The sequence below is a fragment of the Pseudorca crassidens genome, chromosome 9 (genome assembly GCF_039906515.1).
Source record: "Pseudorca crassidens isolate mPseCra1 chromosome 9, mPseCra1.hap1, whole genome shotgun sequence".
Classification (NCBI taxonomy): domain Eukaryota; kingdom Metazoa; phylum Chordata; class Mammalia; order Artiodactyla; family Delphinidae; genus Pseudorca; species Pseudorca crassidens.
The window spans coordinates 60,289,789-60,308,418 of record NC_090304.1 but is presented as its reverse complement, the minus strand read 5'-3'; positions in this window follow the sequence as shown (position 1 = coordinate 60,308,418).

Sequence of the window (18,630 nt, the reverse complement as noted above, 5' to 3'; positions counted from 1 at the left end):
CACTATGGAGAACAGTATGGAGGTCCTTAAAAACTAAAAATAAAATTCCATATGACCCAGCAATCCCACTACTGGGCATATACCCAGAGAAAACCATAATTCAAAAAACACATGCACCCCAATGTTCATTGCAGCACTATTTACAATAGCCAGGTCATTGAAGCAACCTAAATGCCCATCAGCAGACGAATGGATAAAGAAGATGTGGTACATGTATACAATGCAATATTACTCAGCCATAAAAAGGAATGAAACTGGGTCTTTTGTTGAGACGTGGATGGATCTAGAGACTGTCATATGGAGTGAAGTAAGTCCGAAAGAGAAGAACAAATATTGTATATTAACGCATATATGTGGAACCTAGAAAAATGGTACATTTGAACCGGTTTTCAGGGCAGAAATTGAGACACAGATGCAGAGAACAAACGTATGGATACCAAGGGGGGAAGTGGGGGTGGGGGTGGGGGTGTGATGAATTGGGCAATTGGGATTGACATGTATACACTGATGTGTATAAAATGGATAACTAATAAGAACCTGCTGTATAAAAAAATAAAATAAAATTCAAAAATATTAAGAAAAAAACAAAAGTGGAATGTAGGGCAAGTTTTGAAGTTCTTACATTGATTGAAGTAACAGAATGAGGAAGTCCTGGTATTTTACTAGAGGTTTGTTTTAATCTGAATAACGTGAGGTTACAAAACGCTGAAAACCAGTAAGTTAACTTTTTGATTGACAGAGAAGAGAGAAATGATTCTAACTTTTTGATTATATTAGAATAATTCCAATATAAACTCACATTAATCATTGTTTATTCATGCTGTGATCTGCCTTAGTCCTCAAAAACCTGGGTTCAGTGACTCAAGATAATAAGGGACTCTCATGTTGATATTGGGGTTCCCAGACGTAAGAAAGAAAGGGTATGTCCTAGGTACTGCAGTCAGCTTCATGAGACGCAAAATGCATGCTGCTAATTGACATAGATGCTTTATTTGGGACCAAATCCAGTCCTTCCCCTGAGTCATTTATTTACTGGCCCTGACAGGTTGGAGAGCAGCTTTTAGGTACTCACCAGTATGGGGTCTGCACATTAATATCCTATAGGGAAGTGCTTTCTATTGCACACGCAGATGGGCATGGAGCTGACCTTAAACATTTGTGTTTACCATAGTAATTTCCTAGCCCCAGACAAGGGGAGTAGAACTGGAAAGGAAAGCTAATCTATTTAGTATGATATGTAGGAAGGTGTGATTCCTCCATGGTGGTGCCTTTGGCCGTGTAAAAGTGAAGCGGCACTGAAAAAAATGTATGGAGCCTTCTCCACTTAAACAGTGACTTTTCATGAGCATCCTAGGAGGACCACTTTGCTGGAAATAGAAAAATTAAGGGATACTTCAGAAATCTTAATTAATATTATTGTATAAGATTTAAATCTTATATTCCTCAAGTATCACTGATTGTGGCAGGATGAATGTTCCTTGTCTGACATTGAACAAATGAACAAAGATTCACAATGTTCTGGGCTATCTGGCAGAAAGACATTTGTTTTCAGAATAGGTTCTAAAACACTTTTCGTTGTTTTAAAGTTAAGTAATATTTTATTGGACAGTCATCATGGATCCTCTATGGGTCAGTGCCCCCTGGTGGCAGCAGTGTACAAAAACAGTGACTGTCAGATTTAGATTTCATGGAAAGGAATGATCAGAAACTCATAGCTGAGGAAGGTGAGGCAAAGACAGTGACAGAGTGTTTTAGGATGTCTCTGGGATTTCCACCAGTTCTTAATAGGAGAACTGCCTGCCTCTTGAGGTTGATACTCTTATTCCCAATTTACAAATAAAGAAGTTGGGTGTCACAGAGGTGAAGGAAGTTGTCCAAGGTCATACTACCGCTATTGACCCGTAAACAAGGTGGCGTTTATCCAAATATAATTTATAGTCGATCCTCTGTATCCATGGTTCCTCTGCAGCTGGATATTCAAGCAACCACAGACTGTGTAGTACTATAGCATTTAGTTTTGAAAAAGGTTTGAAAAATACACGTGCAATTCAAACACACGTTGTTCAAGGGTCAACTGTAGCTGGTTGCAAGCCCAGAATATAGACCTCAGACTGTCTGGCTTTACTGTGTGACCAATATCCAGCTCTGATGTGATATTTGAGAGTTTCTTTTTTTATTCCCAGCATTTTCTTTTCATCAACATGTGCAGTGGTTGTGGTCTCAAAACATTCCTTTTCCACAACCCTCAGAAACATATCCATTGTGTAAGTAGCACGTTGTCAACATTAAAAGCACAAGTAATTGAGGTGCTGCTCTCACAGTGGAAAGAAAGAACAAGTCAGGGGAAGGCAGTGCACTGAAGGACAGTGCCTTCAAGGGAAAAATCATTACATGCTATTGAGGAGTGTCCCAGTCATCCATCCGTAAATTGTCCCAAGTGTTCTTAGCCTCAAAAATGTCTCCTCAGCCCCTCTTCTTGGTCAACAACTAAACTGTGTTTTTGCCATTTGACCCAAGCCTCCCTGTTTCCAGTTACCTTCTCACCTTAGCTGCAAATTATCTATAGCCTGATTTTAAATCCCCAAATCAAATCTTCACTTTATTGCTAGTTCAGGAGATTAAAATGTGAACCTCCAGGCAGCAGTTAATAAGTAATTGTTTATTTAGCCATCACATCAAGAGTGAAGTTCACAATCAATTCTCCAGAGGTCGATTTTAGAATTCACTTAAATACTGCTCTTCCAACTCCAAGTGAATAAATTACTCAGTTGTTTCCTGAGTTTAAGGTTATAATGATAATTGTCTACTTCCTCTAATTAAATTGAATCTCCATTTAAGAATTGTACTTACTAATAGGTGTTTCTATCTCATTTACCGAAATAATTACTAATATTTATCGAATACATACTATATGCTAGACACTATGTTTAAATATATGTAATGAATTACTTGACAAATAATTCCAACATCCCTATTGCATAAGTACTATTATTATATCCTTTTGTTCAAGTGAGGAAATTAAGGCTTAGAAAAATTTTTACGTCTGCAGAGATAAGCAGTAGTATATCAAAGCCTCGACCCAGGTTTTTACAATTCCAAAGCCCTTGTTCTTAAGTTCTTACTGCATTTGATAGTATTGAGGTAACAGTATACATGTTTCCTAGTAATCTTTTATATTTATGATTGCTTGAATACAGTTTAAGATCCCTTAAGCATTGTCTAAGGCTTAGATACTGCAGTAGACATTGAAGATGCAAAAATAGTTAAGTTATTGCTCATATGCTTAGGAGCATAGTCTAGTTCTAGAAGAGAAGTAGGGATATATGAATAAAATTTTAGGAAAAACAGTTTGATAAATATTACTATAGAAATATCAACAAATTACCTTAAAATATGAGAGTGAAAGAGAGAGATTCCAGTGGGTTGTTAACAGAGTTGTTCTTCATGGCTTACTGGAGGAGATGGACTCTTTAGTTCTTGCTGTCTTAGTGGGTCAGTTCTGCTGCACCCCCCATGAAGTATGTCTGTCTCATCATTGCTCAACCAGGCAAGTAAGGCGGTTGTGTGCGAGAAACTTTCACCTTTTCATTTCACTGATAGAGTAACTTACTGGTTCTTGTTCTAAAGACTCAAATATAGAATGTCCATAGTTTTCACATGGTCAGGACACTCACCAGAGAAAAATCAATAGTACGTATGGAACTAGACATTGGGAATGAACTCAGGGATCATTTGGTCCACACCTAAGTCCCATTCGTTTATAAGTCTGCAGTACTATGCTCACCTTTATTCACACATCCTTTCTTTCTTTCCCTTGGGCCAAAGCATTTGTATAATTTGCAGGATCAGAGAAGTTTCTGCATAACTCACAAACTATGCCAAGAGTTAACTCTTTCCTCCTACATCCTAGGTCTTGGTGTGTCTGAACTTACCCCTGTCTCATAGTAAGTTTCCCTACCTCAGCCACTGGTATCTTCTCTTGTCTGCTGACCTAGGCAGCCCATCAAAGATTTTAAGAGATAGGACTGACCTGACAATTCACACATCTTACAAGATGGATAGTTTATTTTCTTCTTTATTTTTCTATAAATATTTAATTTTATTTCAGTAACAAATCTGAAATGCTTCAGATGGGAAGATAATCTCGTTTCAGTAGGTATAGACTTTTCCTCTCAATACCAGTGGTCATGGACTACTGCTCCATTTTTCCCGGCAGTGATCATCAAGAAGATTCCTCCTGAATTTGCAAGACTATTTGTTAATATCTCTGACTCAGCCCTCAGGTATATTGTGTCTTGGTTTCTGTTGCTGTCCTGGACTATGACCCAAGGTTGCTCTGTGTTACATTCAGTGCCCTAGATTCTTGACTAGTAAGATTACAAAATGAGGCAAACAGTGATAGAACTTGATGTGCATGAAAGGTGCTGTTAAATTCCTTCCAATGGTCTGTAATTTCAACCTCCATGTGGTCAACTTTCTGTTTCCAAAACTAAGCCCAGGTTATGGTGCAGGCATTTACTGAGCACCTTTAGTATTTCAGGAAGCATCAAAAACAAACGAGTGACAGAAAACTTTTTTTAAGCAAAGTTTTGGGACAATTAGTTTCCTTATTGAAAAAAAAAAAACCTACAATAACTAAAATAAGTCCCAAATTGTCTAAGAGTTATATGAAACAACAAATAAATAACCATAATATAGCTTGAAGAAAATAAAAGAGTACTTTTACCAAAACTCTGGAGGTACAAGAGCTTTCTAATCTTTAAAGCAGCAGAACCCTCAAAGGAAAAAATCAATATGGTTGACTAAATAAAAATTCAAAGCTACTTTATATCAACAAAGAAAAAATTTCAAGCAAACACATAACCAAAAATAAAAGAGAAATAAAAAATGATGGTATGCTGAGTGAAGTACAGCAATCTAAAAAGGCCACATGCTCTGTGTTTCCATCTATATCATGTTTTCAGAATGACACAGTTATGGAGATGGAGAACAGATGAGTGATTGCCAGGGGACAGGGATGGGATGAGGGGATGGATATGACCATAAAAAGTGTAACATGAGAGAGACCTTTGTGGTTATGGAATGGTTTTGTACCGTGACTTCTCTGCATGAATCTGTGTACACATGTGCTAAAACGGCATAGAACTAAAACACACAAACATTGTACCAATGTCAATTTTCTGGTTTTGATATTTTACTATAGCTACATAAGGAAGATTTGGGTGAAGGGTACACTGAACCCCTCTGTTCTATTTTTGCAACTTCCTGTAAGTCTATAATTATTTTGAAATAAAAATATTAAAAGTAGTAAATATTAAAAAATATTATTAAACTTTCCTTTTTAAGTGAAAGCAAGTTTATTCAGAGAGATACAGATTCCATAGACAGAATGGGGATGGTCTCAAGTGAGAGAGGCCTATTATGAAGCTTTTAAAATAGAACTATCCAATAGAAGTATAATTTGAACCACAAAACATTTAAAATTTATTTTTTGAGATATATTTGACATATGTATACGTTTGAGATGTATGTGTTGATTTCATACATTTATATATTGCAATATAGTTGCCACCTTGGCATTAGCTAACAACTCTATCCACAGATGTAATTTAAAATTTTCTAATAGCCACATTAAAAACAGTAAAAAATAGTGGGCAATATAATTGTAATATTTTATCTAACTAATAAATTTTATTAATTTTAATAACATTAAATGAACATTTTTATTAATATTTTAATTTTATTTATTGAATATTTTATTCCAAATATATAATTTCAGCATGTATTCAATAAAAACATTATGGATGAGACATTTATTTTTTTATATTTTTATACTTGAAATTATTGTTTTGAGCCTCCAGGGTGTTAGAAATTCCTTAATTTAATACTTTGCCATGCGCAACTTTGCCTCAGATCCAAGGATCCTAGGATTTACTAAACACATCGAAATCACTTAAACCTCAAACTCTGGATGCAGTAGAGAATGATCACAGAGACAGAGTTGGGGGTGGGACCCCACCTCAGCTTCCTCCCTCCTCTCCCAGACTTCCTTCACATACCAGGCCCTCCCTCTCCCCCAATCTCAAGGACTTCATGAAGCTCCAAGCACACATGGGAGAGCAGGTCATGTGATACACAAACTCAGATCCCCACAGTTCCTCACAGGAAGTCCTTCCTTATGTCTGCCCACTCCCACTCCTGCTTCAGCCTCAGTGATTTCCCCAGTAGAGTTCCAGGTATGTGTGGAAGGTGATCTTAGAATATTCTCCCAATAACTACAGGGCTCACTACCTCAACTCCCTTAAGACTTAGGTCAGATGTCACCTCTTAGGAAATCCTTTCCAGAGGATAATATTTAAAGTTACAACTGGCTCCCTCATCTTCCCTACCTTCTTTTTCTCTAAATCACTCTACTTTTTGAGACCTCAGTAATTTACTTCAATTATTTGAAGTTTGTTTTATGTCCATGTTTTCCATCAACATGTAAGCTCCTTAAGGGCAGGGATTTTTGCCTGCTTTGGTTTGATGCATCCTGTAGTGGCTAGATGCTCAATAAATATATGTTAATACATTGAAAATAGTTAAAAGTTTTCAGTCTCTATTATATTTATTGAAGCAAGTATCCAATAATCCTGGATAACAGGCTGTTAGTTTTAGGATGTCCCTTTTCAGTCATGTAGCTGTATTAACCCTCAGTATTTGAGCAGATAGACATATATTTACTTGATTTTGCTTAATAGATTGTGTCCTTTCTCTATTTATGGCAAAAGGCCCAACAAACCTTCAGAAAGAGAGTAAACTAGATCAGATCTCTTCCATTTAAGGATTCAACATTGTTAAATATCTTTGATGGGCCAAGTTAGTCCTGTCTTAGGTCAGCCGGCTGGATGAGAAGGGATAGAAATTCACAAAAAGGGAGGGGAGAGTCAGACATGTTCAACCCCATTCTAAAGGGTCTGAGAGGAACGTTTTTCTCCTGCCACCATCTGTGGCTTATAAAATGTCTTCATATCCAGCCACTCTGGGCCATGAGGCCAGTGTGTGAAGACATACAAATTAATGGGCATGTGGGGAGCCCAGGCACACACTGGGGATCACAGCAGAGAATAGTACTAGAGAAAGAAATGGTATATTTCTCCCTATTAATCAGAAATAAAAGATTATTGCTAACCAGCAGTTTTGGAAATGCTTTAACCATGACTGAACTGGACAAGAATTGCATCAAACAGTTGGGACCACATATTTTCAGTAATAATAGCAGAGAATGGATTCTTTCTCAGAATTAGGTAGAGTTTCTAATGTTTCTCTCTGAGAAGCAGGGAAGGACAGGATTGGACTATTGTGCTACCTGAGATGATGGAATATTTTTTATCTTAATAAAGAGAAGGGAATCATGGAAAATAAAAGACATTCTTTTGATGGATATATGGGGAACTGAAAGTCATACTAATTTAGATATTCTTTCCTTTCTTCCTTCTAAAATAAATGGGGAGGGGGGAAGCCTTTACACCAAAAAAGGTATTTAGTTTCAACATTAATTACAATGGTAAAAATTGGAAATAATCAAAGTTAGTAATGATTAAGTAGAATATTCTTCATTCTGGTATTATATCTATATCACCTAGAACACTATCTGTTACATAGAAGTACACAGTGTATATTACAAAATAATGAATAAATGAACAGCTGATTAAAATGAATTATCTACTCCAGGATTATAAATCCTAGGATTATAAATTATAAATATAAATTATAATTCCAGGATTGTAAATCCTAAGCAGTTACTGAAATGATTGTGTTAATCATGATATTGAAAATGTTAATGTGATAATATTGAGTGAAAAAATATAGAATATAAAATAGCTCTAGAATATAAAATGGTTCTTAGACTTCAGCATGTATCATGTTACCTGGAGGGCTTGTTAAACATAGATTTTTGAGTCTCAACACCAGTTTCTAATTCAGTGGGTCTGGAATGGTGCCCAATAATTTGCATTTCTAGCAAGTTTCTAGGTGATGCCTGTGCTGCTGGCCCCAAGGCCATATTTTGAGAACTACTGATCTAAAGGATGGTAACAATTATGTGCAATAAGCAAATAAAATGATATCTGGAAAAAGCATTGAGCAAATAAAAGTATGCCAAGAAAAGGTGTTCAGAATATAGTATTAATAGTGATTGTCTTTGAGAAATAGAAACATGGCTTATAGATCTCTTCTTTCTACTTTTCTTTGTTTTCCAAATTTTCTTTGTGGTCAACTACTAGTTTCAAATGGAAAATAAAAAAAGGCCAAGCAGTTAAAATTTAAGTACAAAAGCAAAATAAAATACAATGAATACACTATAAAGGGAGATACTAATTTTCTCTAAAGAGATGATCATGAAATCTGGAGTTAAGGGGCTAGTTTAAGTGAGTAGTATGTGCTTGCCTTTGGTATTACTTAATTACTTCTGCTAGAACTCCCTGATACTAAATTGATTCTTCATCTGACACCTGAAGTCATTGTCTTCTAGAAACTTTTCTTTGCTCTTCTAAAGCAGACCACACAGATGCTGATAACAGTTCAGCCCCTATTTTATTTGGTTATTCTTTTTGTTCTTGATGGTTAAAACTTCCTTGAGAACAGGACTCAGGTTGCTGCTTTTTTAACACACCTTTGGCCTGGGTATGTGAAGGTGCTTCAATTTCCCATGTTCAGCCTGAGTATAATTTAAGTTCAACTGTTGGATATTTTCTTTCTTTCTTTTCTCTTTGTTTCATATATATTTATTTGCTTTCTTTTTTTAAAATGGAAATATAGTTGATTTACAAGGTTGTGTTAGTTTTAGGAGTATAGCACCGTGATTCAGTTTTATATACTTTTTCACATTCTTTTCCCTTATAGGTTATTACAAAATATTAAGTATAGTTCCCTGTGCTATACAGTAGGTCCTTGTTGGTTATCTATTTTATATATAGTAGTGTGTATATATTAATCCCAACCTCCTAATTTATCCCTCCACTCCTTTCCCCTTTAGTAACCATAACAGAAAGAGACTCACAGGCATAGAAAACAAACTCATGGATATTTTCTTTTTGCGCATTTGGGTCCATTACTCTCCATCATTCTGTTTGTTCCAGGAAGTAGACAATTTTGTACCAACAACCTATATATTTATTTTAATATTTGAGGAAAGACCTGCTAAGGATAAACGAGATATAAATTTGAACTCCTATTATCAAAGTTTAGCTAAATTGGAGGTACCCTGAGATAAAACCTGGGTTCTCATACATGCAAAGCATGTGATCTACCACTAAAGCTATATCCCCAATTGTAGGTAATTTGAGGCTGCATCAAAAAGCTTGCTTGAGTTCTGGGTTACAGGTGGTTTGACTAGTGAGAAGCACTAAAAGATGGGAGTAGAGTGAGTTCGGTGTATTTTATTCCCCTGACCTCTGTCCTGCTGGACGATGGGTTGGCAGTGGCAGTTCGCTGAAGCCTTAGCTCCTCTAGGTATTTCCTCTTCTCCAGCTCTACTTCTCTCTATGGGTTCAGGTTTCTGCTCCCTCCCTTTATCCCTTCAGATGTAGGATATTAGTTGCCCCTTTGCTGCTAGTTTGATGCTGCCTTTACATTTCTTATTGGTTTCCCGTAATCCTATCCATACCTTGTACATAATCCTTTATTAAACTCTCCTAAAATTACACCATTTAAGTAGGCCATCTGCTTCCTACTGGGACCTTTGCCAGTATACCTCCTTTTCATTTTAATTTTCAGGTCTATGGATATATGCCTTCATCTCACAGAAAATAAGAGGCAGAAGCTCCCCGTGGACTAACATGGAATATAAAGAGCACAGGCTTTAGAGCAAACCATATTGGTTCAAATATGAGTTTTGCTATTTCCTTGCTAAATAGCACAGCAAAGTTACTTAAGAGACTCAATTTTTCCTCTCAGAAATGGGGATAATCATTTCTCATTGAGTTGTTGAAAGAGTTAAGTACGAAAACATGTGTCAGGTATCTACCACTTTGCACGTATATATGTGGTCCCCAAATTTTAGTTCCCCTTCCCTCTCTATGCTAAGACAAACTATGCCAATAAAAGAGGAAAGTTGTCTTGTTCTCTCACTGTATCTCTGCATCGTTCTAAGCATCCTCTGCTGCAGCTTCAGTCCCTCCCAAATTTATAAACAATTCTTGCCTTTCTGAATAATGCACTTCTGTCTCCCATGCATCTCTGCTGCCTGCGCTATACTAGGGGCCATCTAAGTTCTAGAGACTTAGACCTGCTCTCCTGAGGAGGACCCAGCAACAGACAGGGTTTGGTTGCTAGCTTCTCCCCAAAGACATGATGACCTCCTCTTGGTGAGGAAGCAACACATTGCTTGCTTTCTTACGCGGGGGGGCATGGACATCTAGAATAGACCTCACTCTTACCAATAACCAAGTTCTTTTTCAGTGGGGATGCTACTTCACAATATCCTGATAAAGCATTTGAATATGGCATGGCAGGTCAGAACTTTTTGTGAGACATAGGACCCGATGATTATGTATTTATGATCTTACTTAGCCTTTGACATAAGACTGTAAGGGTTATGATTTTTCCAGGTGATTAAATTGAGGCTTAGAGATGTTCAGTAAATTGTCCCTAACAGAAGGTGGAGGACCTGAGGCAAAACTCAGGTCTATTTCAGGTCAGTTTCTGTTCTTCCCAATATTTTACTCCTCTTTTTGAGTGAAATATTTCACCCAAAGATGGTAGAACTTCAGAGGATCATTGGAATAAGTATCTGTGTTTGTTTTTGTGAATGTGTTTGGGGTGGTTGGGGGGTGATATCAGGATCCCTGAGGACCCACAGATAAAAAGTGCAAGATGTGGAAGCAGAGATCCTACCTCTTAACACAAGCAAGCTCTGTGATACTGGGGAAAAAAATTTTGACTGGTCTCCAGTTTTCTCATCTGTGAAATGAGATTCTTCCTGATGTCTGCCTGATAGAATGCTTGGCTCATATTAGTAGCCCCAGAGAATTTAAGTTTTTTGTTCTGCTTTTGTTCAGGTACCCATTAGCTCTGACCAGTGTTGTTCTTGCAGTCCTCTATTCTAGCTTCTAGTTTAACTTCTATACTTGTTGATGGAGTAATCCTAAAACATAGATCTTATCAACCTAAATACCTGATAAAGAGTCACTTAATTTGGAGACAAGCCAAATCCAAATAGAAAAGGAAGCTTTTTTACTCCAGAATATACAGATAATAGTGATAATGCTTCAAATATTTCTGCAAACATGGACTAATGGTGGTTCAGACGCTCTGCAGACTATTGCCGCCATATATTGTGCAATGTAGACTTTCCCTCAAGCCTTGACTAGTTAACAAAGAGCAAATCCAATAATATCTCCATTGTTCAAGCAAGATCACATTCTGGAAGTGGTGAAAATGATTAGATTATATATGTAAGTTAAAGCGAAGAAGAAAAGTGTCTTAGAGAATACATTGGACTTCTAGGCTTGGAGAAGAGTTAAACATTCAAAGTGATTAGAAAAACATATACATTATCATCATTATCATCAACATTATCGCAGCTAACTTTTACTGTTTACTTACAGATAGAAACACATTATTTGATTCTCAAGGAAGAACTGTGAGATAATTACAGTGATTACATTTGTGTTACAGAGAAGGAAGTTGACTCCTAGGGATGCTGGAAACTTGTCTAGATTTAATCAACTAGGAAAGCTTATTTGATGTGAACTTTTGTCCTGTTGAATACTTGTGAATATATTTTACACACTTAGGTATGAGTAAACATTCCTAATTTTGTATTGCTTGAGTAATGGGTGAATGGATGAAAGGGGAAAAGAAAGGACAAAATTCTGTGCCCCATGTATAGTTTGATAGAAAAGTAAAGTTCACTGTATTAGCAGGATGAAACCACCAAAGATGTTTGCCTCGTGAAAGTACCATGATCAAAACTGAGTCTCAGGTTCACTGTAGTAGATTGATTTGGGATAAAATAAATAAGAGGCTGGGAAACTGGCTAACAGGCTCTTTTACAACCTGAGGGTTGGGGTTATGAGACAATGATTAAGAGTTTAGCCATAAGAAAAGGGATGAAGAGGTTGGATTCAGGAATGTGACCAAAATAAACCAAACAGAACTTGTTAATATCCTTATGAGGAAGGATAATGATCAGGTTTCAACTTGGATCCATGGTTTATGAGTTTATTAATAAAGACACAGATTTGTCCATCCCATAGGCATTTGCTTTAAAAAAAGCAAATGGACACGTTCACTTTTGTTCAAGTGTAAATGACAAGCTTTATTTTATTTTATTTTTTATTGAAGTATAGTGTTAATTTCTGCAGGACACACTCACTTTTATTCATTATGTGGTAACTGGGGTGAAATTTACTCTACCACCTTAAATAAATGTATGAAACAACAGAAAAGGCTGCAGAAGAAGAGAAGGAATAAATATGAAGTGAGCCCTAAGATTGTCTTTCCTTATTTCAGAAGATGAATTTTCAGACTGCAGTGATGTGAGAAAGAACCCAAACAGAACCTGCTGGTCTTAATGAGCAGAGGAGGATTGAACTCTTGAGTCAGTGTGTTAATTCAGACCTAAGGTTTCATTTAGGAAATAGAGAGAGAGGAATATGGAATAAAGAAAAGCAATAACGAAGCCTATAAGGGTAGACTCAAAATGGAGGTATAGATGTGAAGTCAGCATTTCTAAAATATATGCATTCCTATGTAAATTTATATGTACACATGTATAAGTATGAATGCTTGTACATGTATGTCTGTCTGTATATATATACACAAACATATAGCCACATATACATGTAGATAAATATTATATATGTATATGTGTGTATATATATACACATTTGTATCTGTGTATATGCATACATATATTTCCTAGCTTTTCTCTATGAAAGGTCCATGAAATAATGACAGCCAAAATAGCAATAAGCACTTGATGTTCAAGTCATATCCACTAAAACGAACCAAGCCTCCTTGGATAAATGACTGCTTCTAATGCTGTGGCGGGGTTGGTAAAAGATAATTTGGGAATGTATTGTTAGTCTAAGAAGAAAGTGCTTAAAAATGAAGGGAGATGAGTCAAAAGAACACAAATCAATTTGAATGTCTTCCATTGATCAAATCTCAGACAATTTGTGTACCAAAATAATTATCATAATGAAACATAAACCATTAGAAAATAGGAATTTTTGAGCTCATACGAATAATAAAGACATCAGTATATACATTAGAAAAAGATGGGATGTCTCTTGTTTACATTAGAATGCAGAGTTCCTACTGGTAAATGTAGGGGGAAATTTTGATGAAGGGAAAGTCATTTACATTGTCTTAAAATATCTCCCCTCAGACTGCTTATTAGTTTTAAGACAAAGTAATTTGTCTAATAATATCTATTAATGACAATGCCCTTGAATACAGAGAAGTGATTTACTGCACAGTACAGTACTGGGTAGGGTCAGCAGAAGGATAGGAGAAACTGTAAGAGCCAAAGATAGTATCAGTTATGCCAACAGCCATATGTATGTTTGTATGTGTGTGTGCGTGTGTGTGTGTATATATACACATATATGCATATATATTATTCTATTTATATAAAATTCTGGTATATGCAAACTAAGTGACAGAAAGAAAACCAATGGCTGTCTCAGGATGGGGAGTGTGGATAGTTGGGGAGAAATTAGAGAGGAGATTACAAATGTATACAAGGTATCTTTTCATGTGTTTGGATATGTTCATTAACTGGATTGTGGTTATAATTTAAGGGTATATACATATTTTAAAACTTATCAGACTATATTTTTAATATGTGATATTAATATTGTCAGTTATGCATCTGTTATTAAAACAAGTGAATAAGACAATTTGGCAATATCTTATAAAGTGAAGAACTTGTACCTATCATCCAATAATAGCACTTTTTTATATATGACTGCAGAAATTTTTTTCAGACATTGAGGGGAAAAACAGTAATAAGAAAACAAATATCTGCTTTAAAAAATTGGCAAGTATTTTGAAGAGATATTTCATCACAGGAGACATAGGAATGGCAAATAAAATATTAATTAAAATATGATATTTTAATACCATAAGAACAGCTAAAAAAAAGACAACTCCAAATGTTGGCATGTTCATAAAGCAATTGGATCTCATACTTGCTGGTAAGAATGCAAAAGTGTATGGCCTCTTTGGGAAATAGTTTGGCAGTCCCTTATAGTTAAACATGTACTTATAATATGACCCGGCAATTCCACTGCTAGTTATTTACTGAAGATAAATCAAAATATATCTTAACACAAAGACTTGCATTCAGTTATTCATAGAAACTTTATTTGTAATATCACCAAACAATCCAAATGTCCATCAAACGGTGAATGGATAAACTAAGTGTGGTATATCCATAAATAGAATATTACTTAGAAATAAAGTTGAATGAATTACTGACATAGGCAAGAACATAAATAAATCTTAAAAGTTTAATGCCAGACATCAAAAAATGCATTCATATGAAGTTCTAGAAAAGTCAGAACCATAGATAAAGAAGGGGATCAGCAATTTCGAAGGGTGGGAGGTAGAGGTAGGGAATTGACTAGAAGGGGTCACAAGAAAACTTGTTGGGGTGATGGAAATGTTCTGTATCTTCATCGTGGTGGTAGTTACATTACTATATATATTTGTCCAAATTTATCAAATCATATACAAAATTGTACCAATTCGTGAGAATGTTGTATGTAAATTTACCTCAATAAGTCGATTATAAAGTAATCTCTTGAGGGTCATACGTCTACTGCCTACTCTGTATAATCTTTTAGATTAAATTTTGACTTTTGAAATATATCTTGAATTCCCCAGCAATTTATTGGACACAGAGGTGAGAAAAACCGTGAATTTTATGCTTATCCACTCGAGTTGACAAGAGCCATAGTGTTGTGGAGGGATTTGAAGGAGGAGAAATTTTTGTTTGTTATCAAGAGCTCAGATATTCAAAGGTAAATTCAAGAAGAGGGCAGAGGGTGATTACCAATTATTATTCCAAAATAACCATCTTGGTGCCGGAAAATTAGCAGTGGTTTAATTCGGTGATTTGTTAAATTTAGCAAAAAACATGTGAAAGTACACTGACTTGAAAGCTCAATATTTGTGGGGAAAGATATTTTATGGTATATTTGTGGGGTTATAGGGCATAGTGTCATAGCTCTTATAGGCAATGTGGAGAATTGTTCTACATTTTCCATGAGAGATCTGAGCCAGAGTCACCTCAGAGACATTTACATTTTTCTAATTTTTTATTAAATATAATGGGATGTTTCTAATAATTGTAGTTTATTATGGTCTTTGCTTTTATCAGTATAAAATTAAGAGGAACAAAAAAAGGAGAGAATTTAGTGGTAAAATCATCCAGATAATCCCTCTCATTTTAAGCTTTTAGTCTTAGAGTATATTACATATTAAAAGGAGGTCCAGGTGCAGGGATTTTTCTTGCTGACTCTCAGTTCATTTACCGATGTGTTTGGCCATATACTGAGTCTCTGAAAAGGGTTTACCTTTGAGGTTACAGAGATATAATGTGAAAAGGGAACTTCTTGCATACTGATAAATATATCTAATGATCAGGCATGTATACAGCAAGCAGGTGTGTCTAATAAGAAGGATGGGAAGAAACAGCTGTATAGTGAATAAAGGCTCATTGGCCACCAAAGAGATAAATAGGGAACAGTTGGTTTTCCACCAGAGCCATACCTCCCATAATGCCCTTGTCCCTGCTTTCCTGCAACATGAATATTATCCCAGGATAAAGGGGAAGACACATTTATAGATCACTGAGACAGCTGTTGTTGTTTTTAAAGGGGATAATTTGTCCCAGCTTCAGAAATTGCTCTCACTGGTCACCATGGGAGTGAGCCCAGATGCTTTCTGTTATGAAATTCAGTGTCAAACCAATTATGGGTGTACTGATGCATCATGATATCTGAGATGAAGAAACTGCAAATTAGGCTATTTCCTCTTTGTAAATTTAAATTCTGACATTTCATACTGTCATGATTTATACTGACTTCTAGGTAATAGAAAGGTTGTTTGACGGCTTACTCCTTCCATGGGTAGTTATATAATGTCCCAACAGGCAGCAAAGTTCATGAAAATAAAGTTGATTAATCTTTCTATGTCTAGTATTAGTGTAGATAGGTCAGATCTATATGGATGGTTTAAAACGAGCTTTGATTCTAGTTGGGTACTTGCAGCACCTGCCTGGTTCTACTGGGCAGAACAAAGCTGTTGAAGGTAGGCCATCCTGGGCCTCATCCTGGCCATGGTTTCTGCCTGGGTGACCTTGGAAATGCAACAAGTGGTCTTGGCAAATTATTTAATATCCATTTCTAGCCTGAGTTTTGTTAGATGTAAAACGGGGTGAAAACAGTCAGTTAAGACACTCTGCATTTTGGACTGACATTTTTCGTTTGAGGTTGCTGCAAAAGCTTCTTGCTGAATAATTAATAATGAAGAGGTAAATATCAGAGACCTGACTGGTTCATAGAATTGAATTTCAAACATGTAAAATTCACATATTCACATATTAGAAATAAAGCACTATATATAATATGTACTCTATCTCAGGGGTCCCCAACCCTCAGGCTGTGGACCAGTACCTGGGGCCTGTTAGGAACTGGGCCGCACAGCAGGAGGTGAGTGGCAGGGGAACAAGCGAAGCTTCATCTGCCGCTCCCCAGAGCTCCCCATCGATCGCATTATCACCTGAACCATCCCTCCCCCCTCTCCCATCCCCCCTCTGTGGAAAAATTGTCTCCCATGAAACCGGTCCGTGGTGCCAAAAAGATTGGGGACCGCTTCTCTATCTATGTGTGTGTATACGTACATATATGTTATATATAAAAATATGTATATACACACACACATATATAAGTATTTTGGCCTAATTTAATTAAAGTTGGATTTTTTTTTGTCACTTGCAACCAAAGATCCTAATATAGACAGAAATTTGACAACTAGGAAAAAGAGAAGAAACTGAGGAAGAAAAGGTGACAGGATGACTACTGCTTAGAAAACTGGGTTTATGGACTAAAAAAGAGCTCTACTGCTGTCTTACTCATACGTATTTTCCTAAGACCTTCAGCATGATGTTTATAGAGGTGGTAGTGTGTCTTTATTTTAAAGAGAATGCCTCTAATAGTTTTCATAAGAGCTTGTAGATACAGAAAAATATATCAAGGAAACTTTCTTCTATTCCTGGTTTATTAAAACTACCTTTTAAAATCACGAATAGTATGGAATGGCATTAATTATTTTCTCTGTATCTATGATACAATTTTTTTCTTTTGTCAAAATGAAAAATTATATTGAGATTATTTGCCTATTTATTTTTTTATTGGGGTATAGTTGCTTTACAATATTGTGTTAGCTGATTCAGTTTGCTGTTCAGTATGAACTATATGTATATATCTATCCCCTCTATCTTGGGTTTCCTTCTCATTTAGGTCACCACAGAGCACTGAGTAGAGTTCCCTGTGCTATACAGTAGGTTCTCATTAGTTATCTCTGTATTTTATACATAGTATCAATAGTGTATATATGTCAATCCCAATCTCCCAATTCATCCCACCCCTCCTTTCCCTCTTGGTATCCATATATTTGTTCTCCATGTCTGTCTCTATTTCTGCTTTGTAAGTAAGACGGTCTATACCAATTTTTTCAGATTCCACATATATGTGTTACTATATGATATTTGTTTTTCTCCTTCTGACTTCACTCTGTATGACAGTTTCTAGGTCCATCCATGTCTCTATGAATGACCCAGTTTCATTCCTTTTCATGGCTGGGTAATATTCCGTTGTATATATGTACTATATTTTCTTTATCCATTCCCCTATTGATGGACATTTAGGCTGCTTCCATGTCCTGGCTATTGTAAATAGTGCTACAATGAACATTGGGGTGCATGTGTCTTTTTGCATTATGGTTTTCTCCGGGTATGTGCCCATTAGTGGGATTGCTGGGTCATATGGTAGTTCTGTTTTTAGTTTTTAGGGAATCTCCATACTGTTCTCCATGGTGGCTGTATCAATTTACATTCCCACCAACAATGCAAGAGGGTTCCCTTTTCTCCACACCCTCTCCAGCATTTGTTGTTTGTAGATTTTTTGAGGATGGCTATTCTGACCTGTGTGAGATGATACCTCACTGTAGTTCTGATTTGCATTTCTCTAATAATTAGTGATGTTGAGCATCTTTTCATGTATTTGATGGCCATCTGTATGTCTTCTTTGGAGAAATGTCTGTTTAGGTCTTCTGCCCATCTTTAGATTGGGGTTTTGTTTTGTTTTTTTTTGATACTGAGCTGCATGAGCTGTTTGTATATATTGGAGATTAATCCTTTGTCAGTTGCTTCATTTGCAATTATTGTCTCCCATTCTGAGCTTTGTCTTTTCATCTTGTTTATGGTTTCCTTTGCTGTGCAAAAGCTTTTAAGTTTCATTAGGTCCCATTTATTTCTGTTTTTACTCTCATTACTTAAGGAGGTGGGTCAAAAAAAGATCTTGCTGCAATTTATGTCAAAGAGTGCTCTGCCTATGTTTTCCTCTAAGAGTTTTA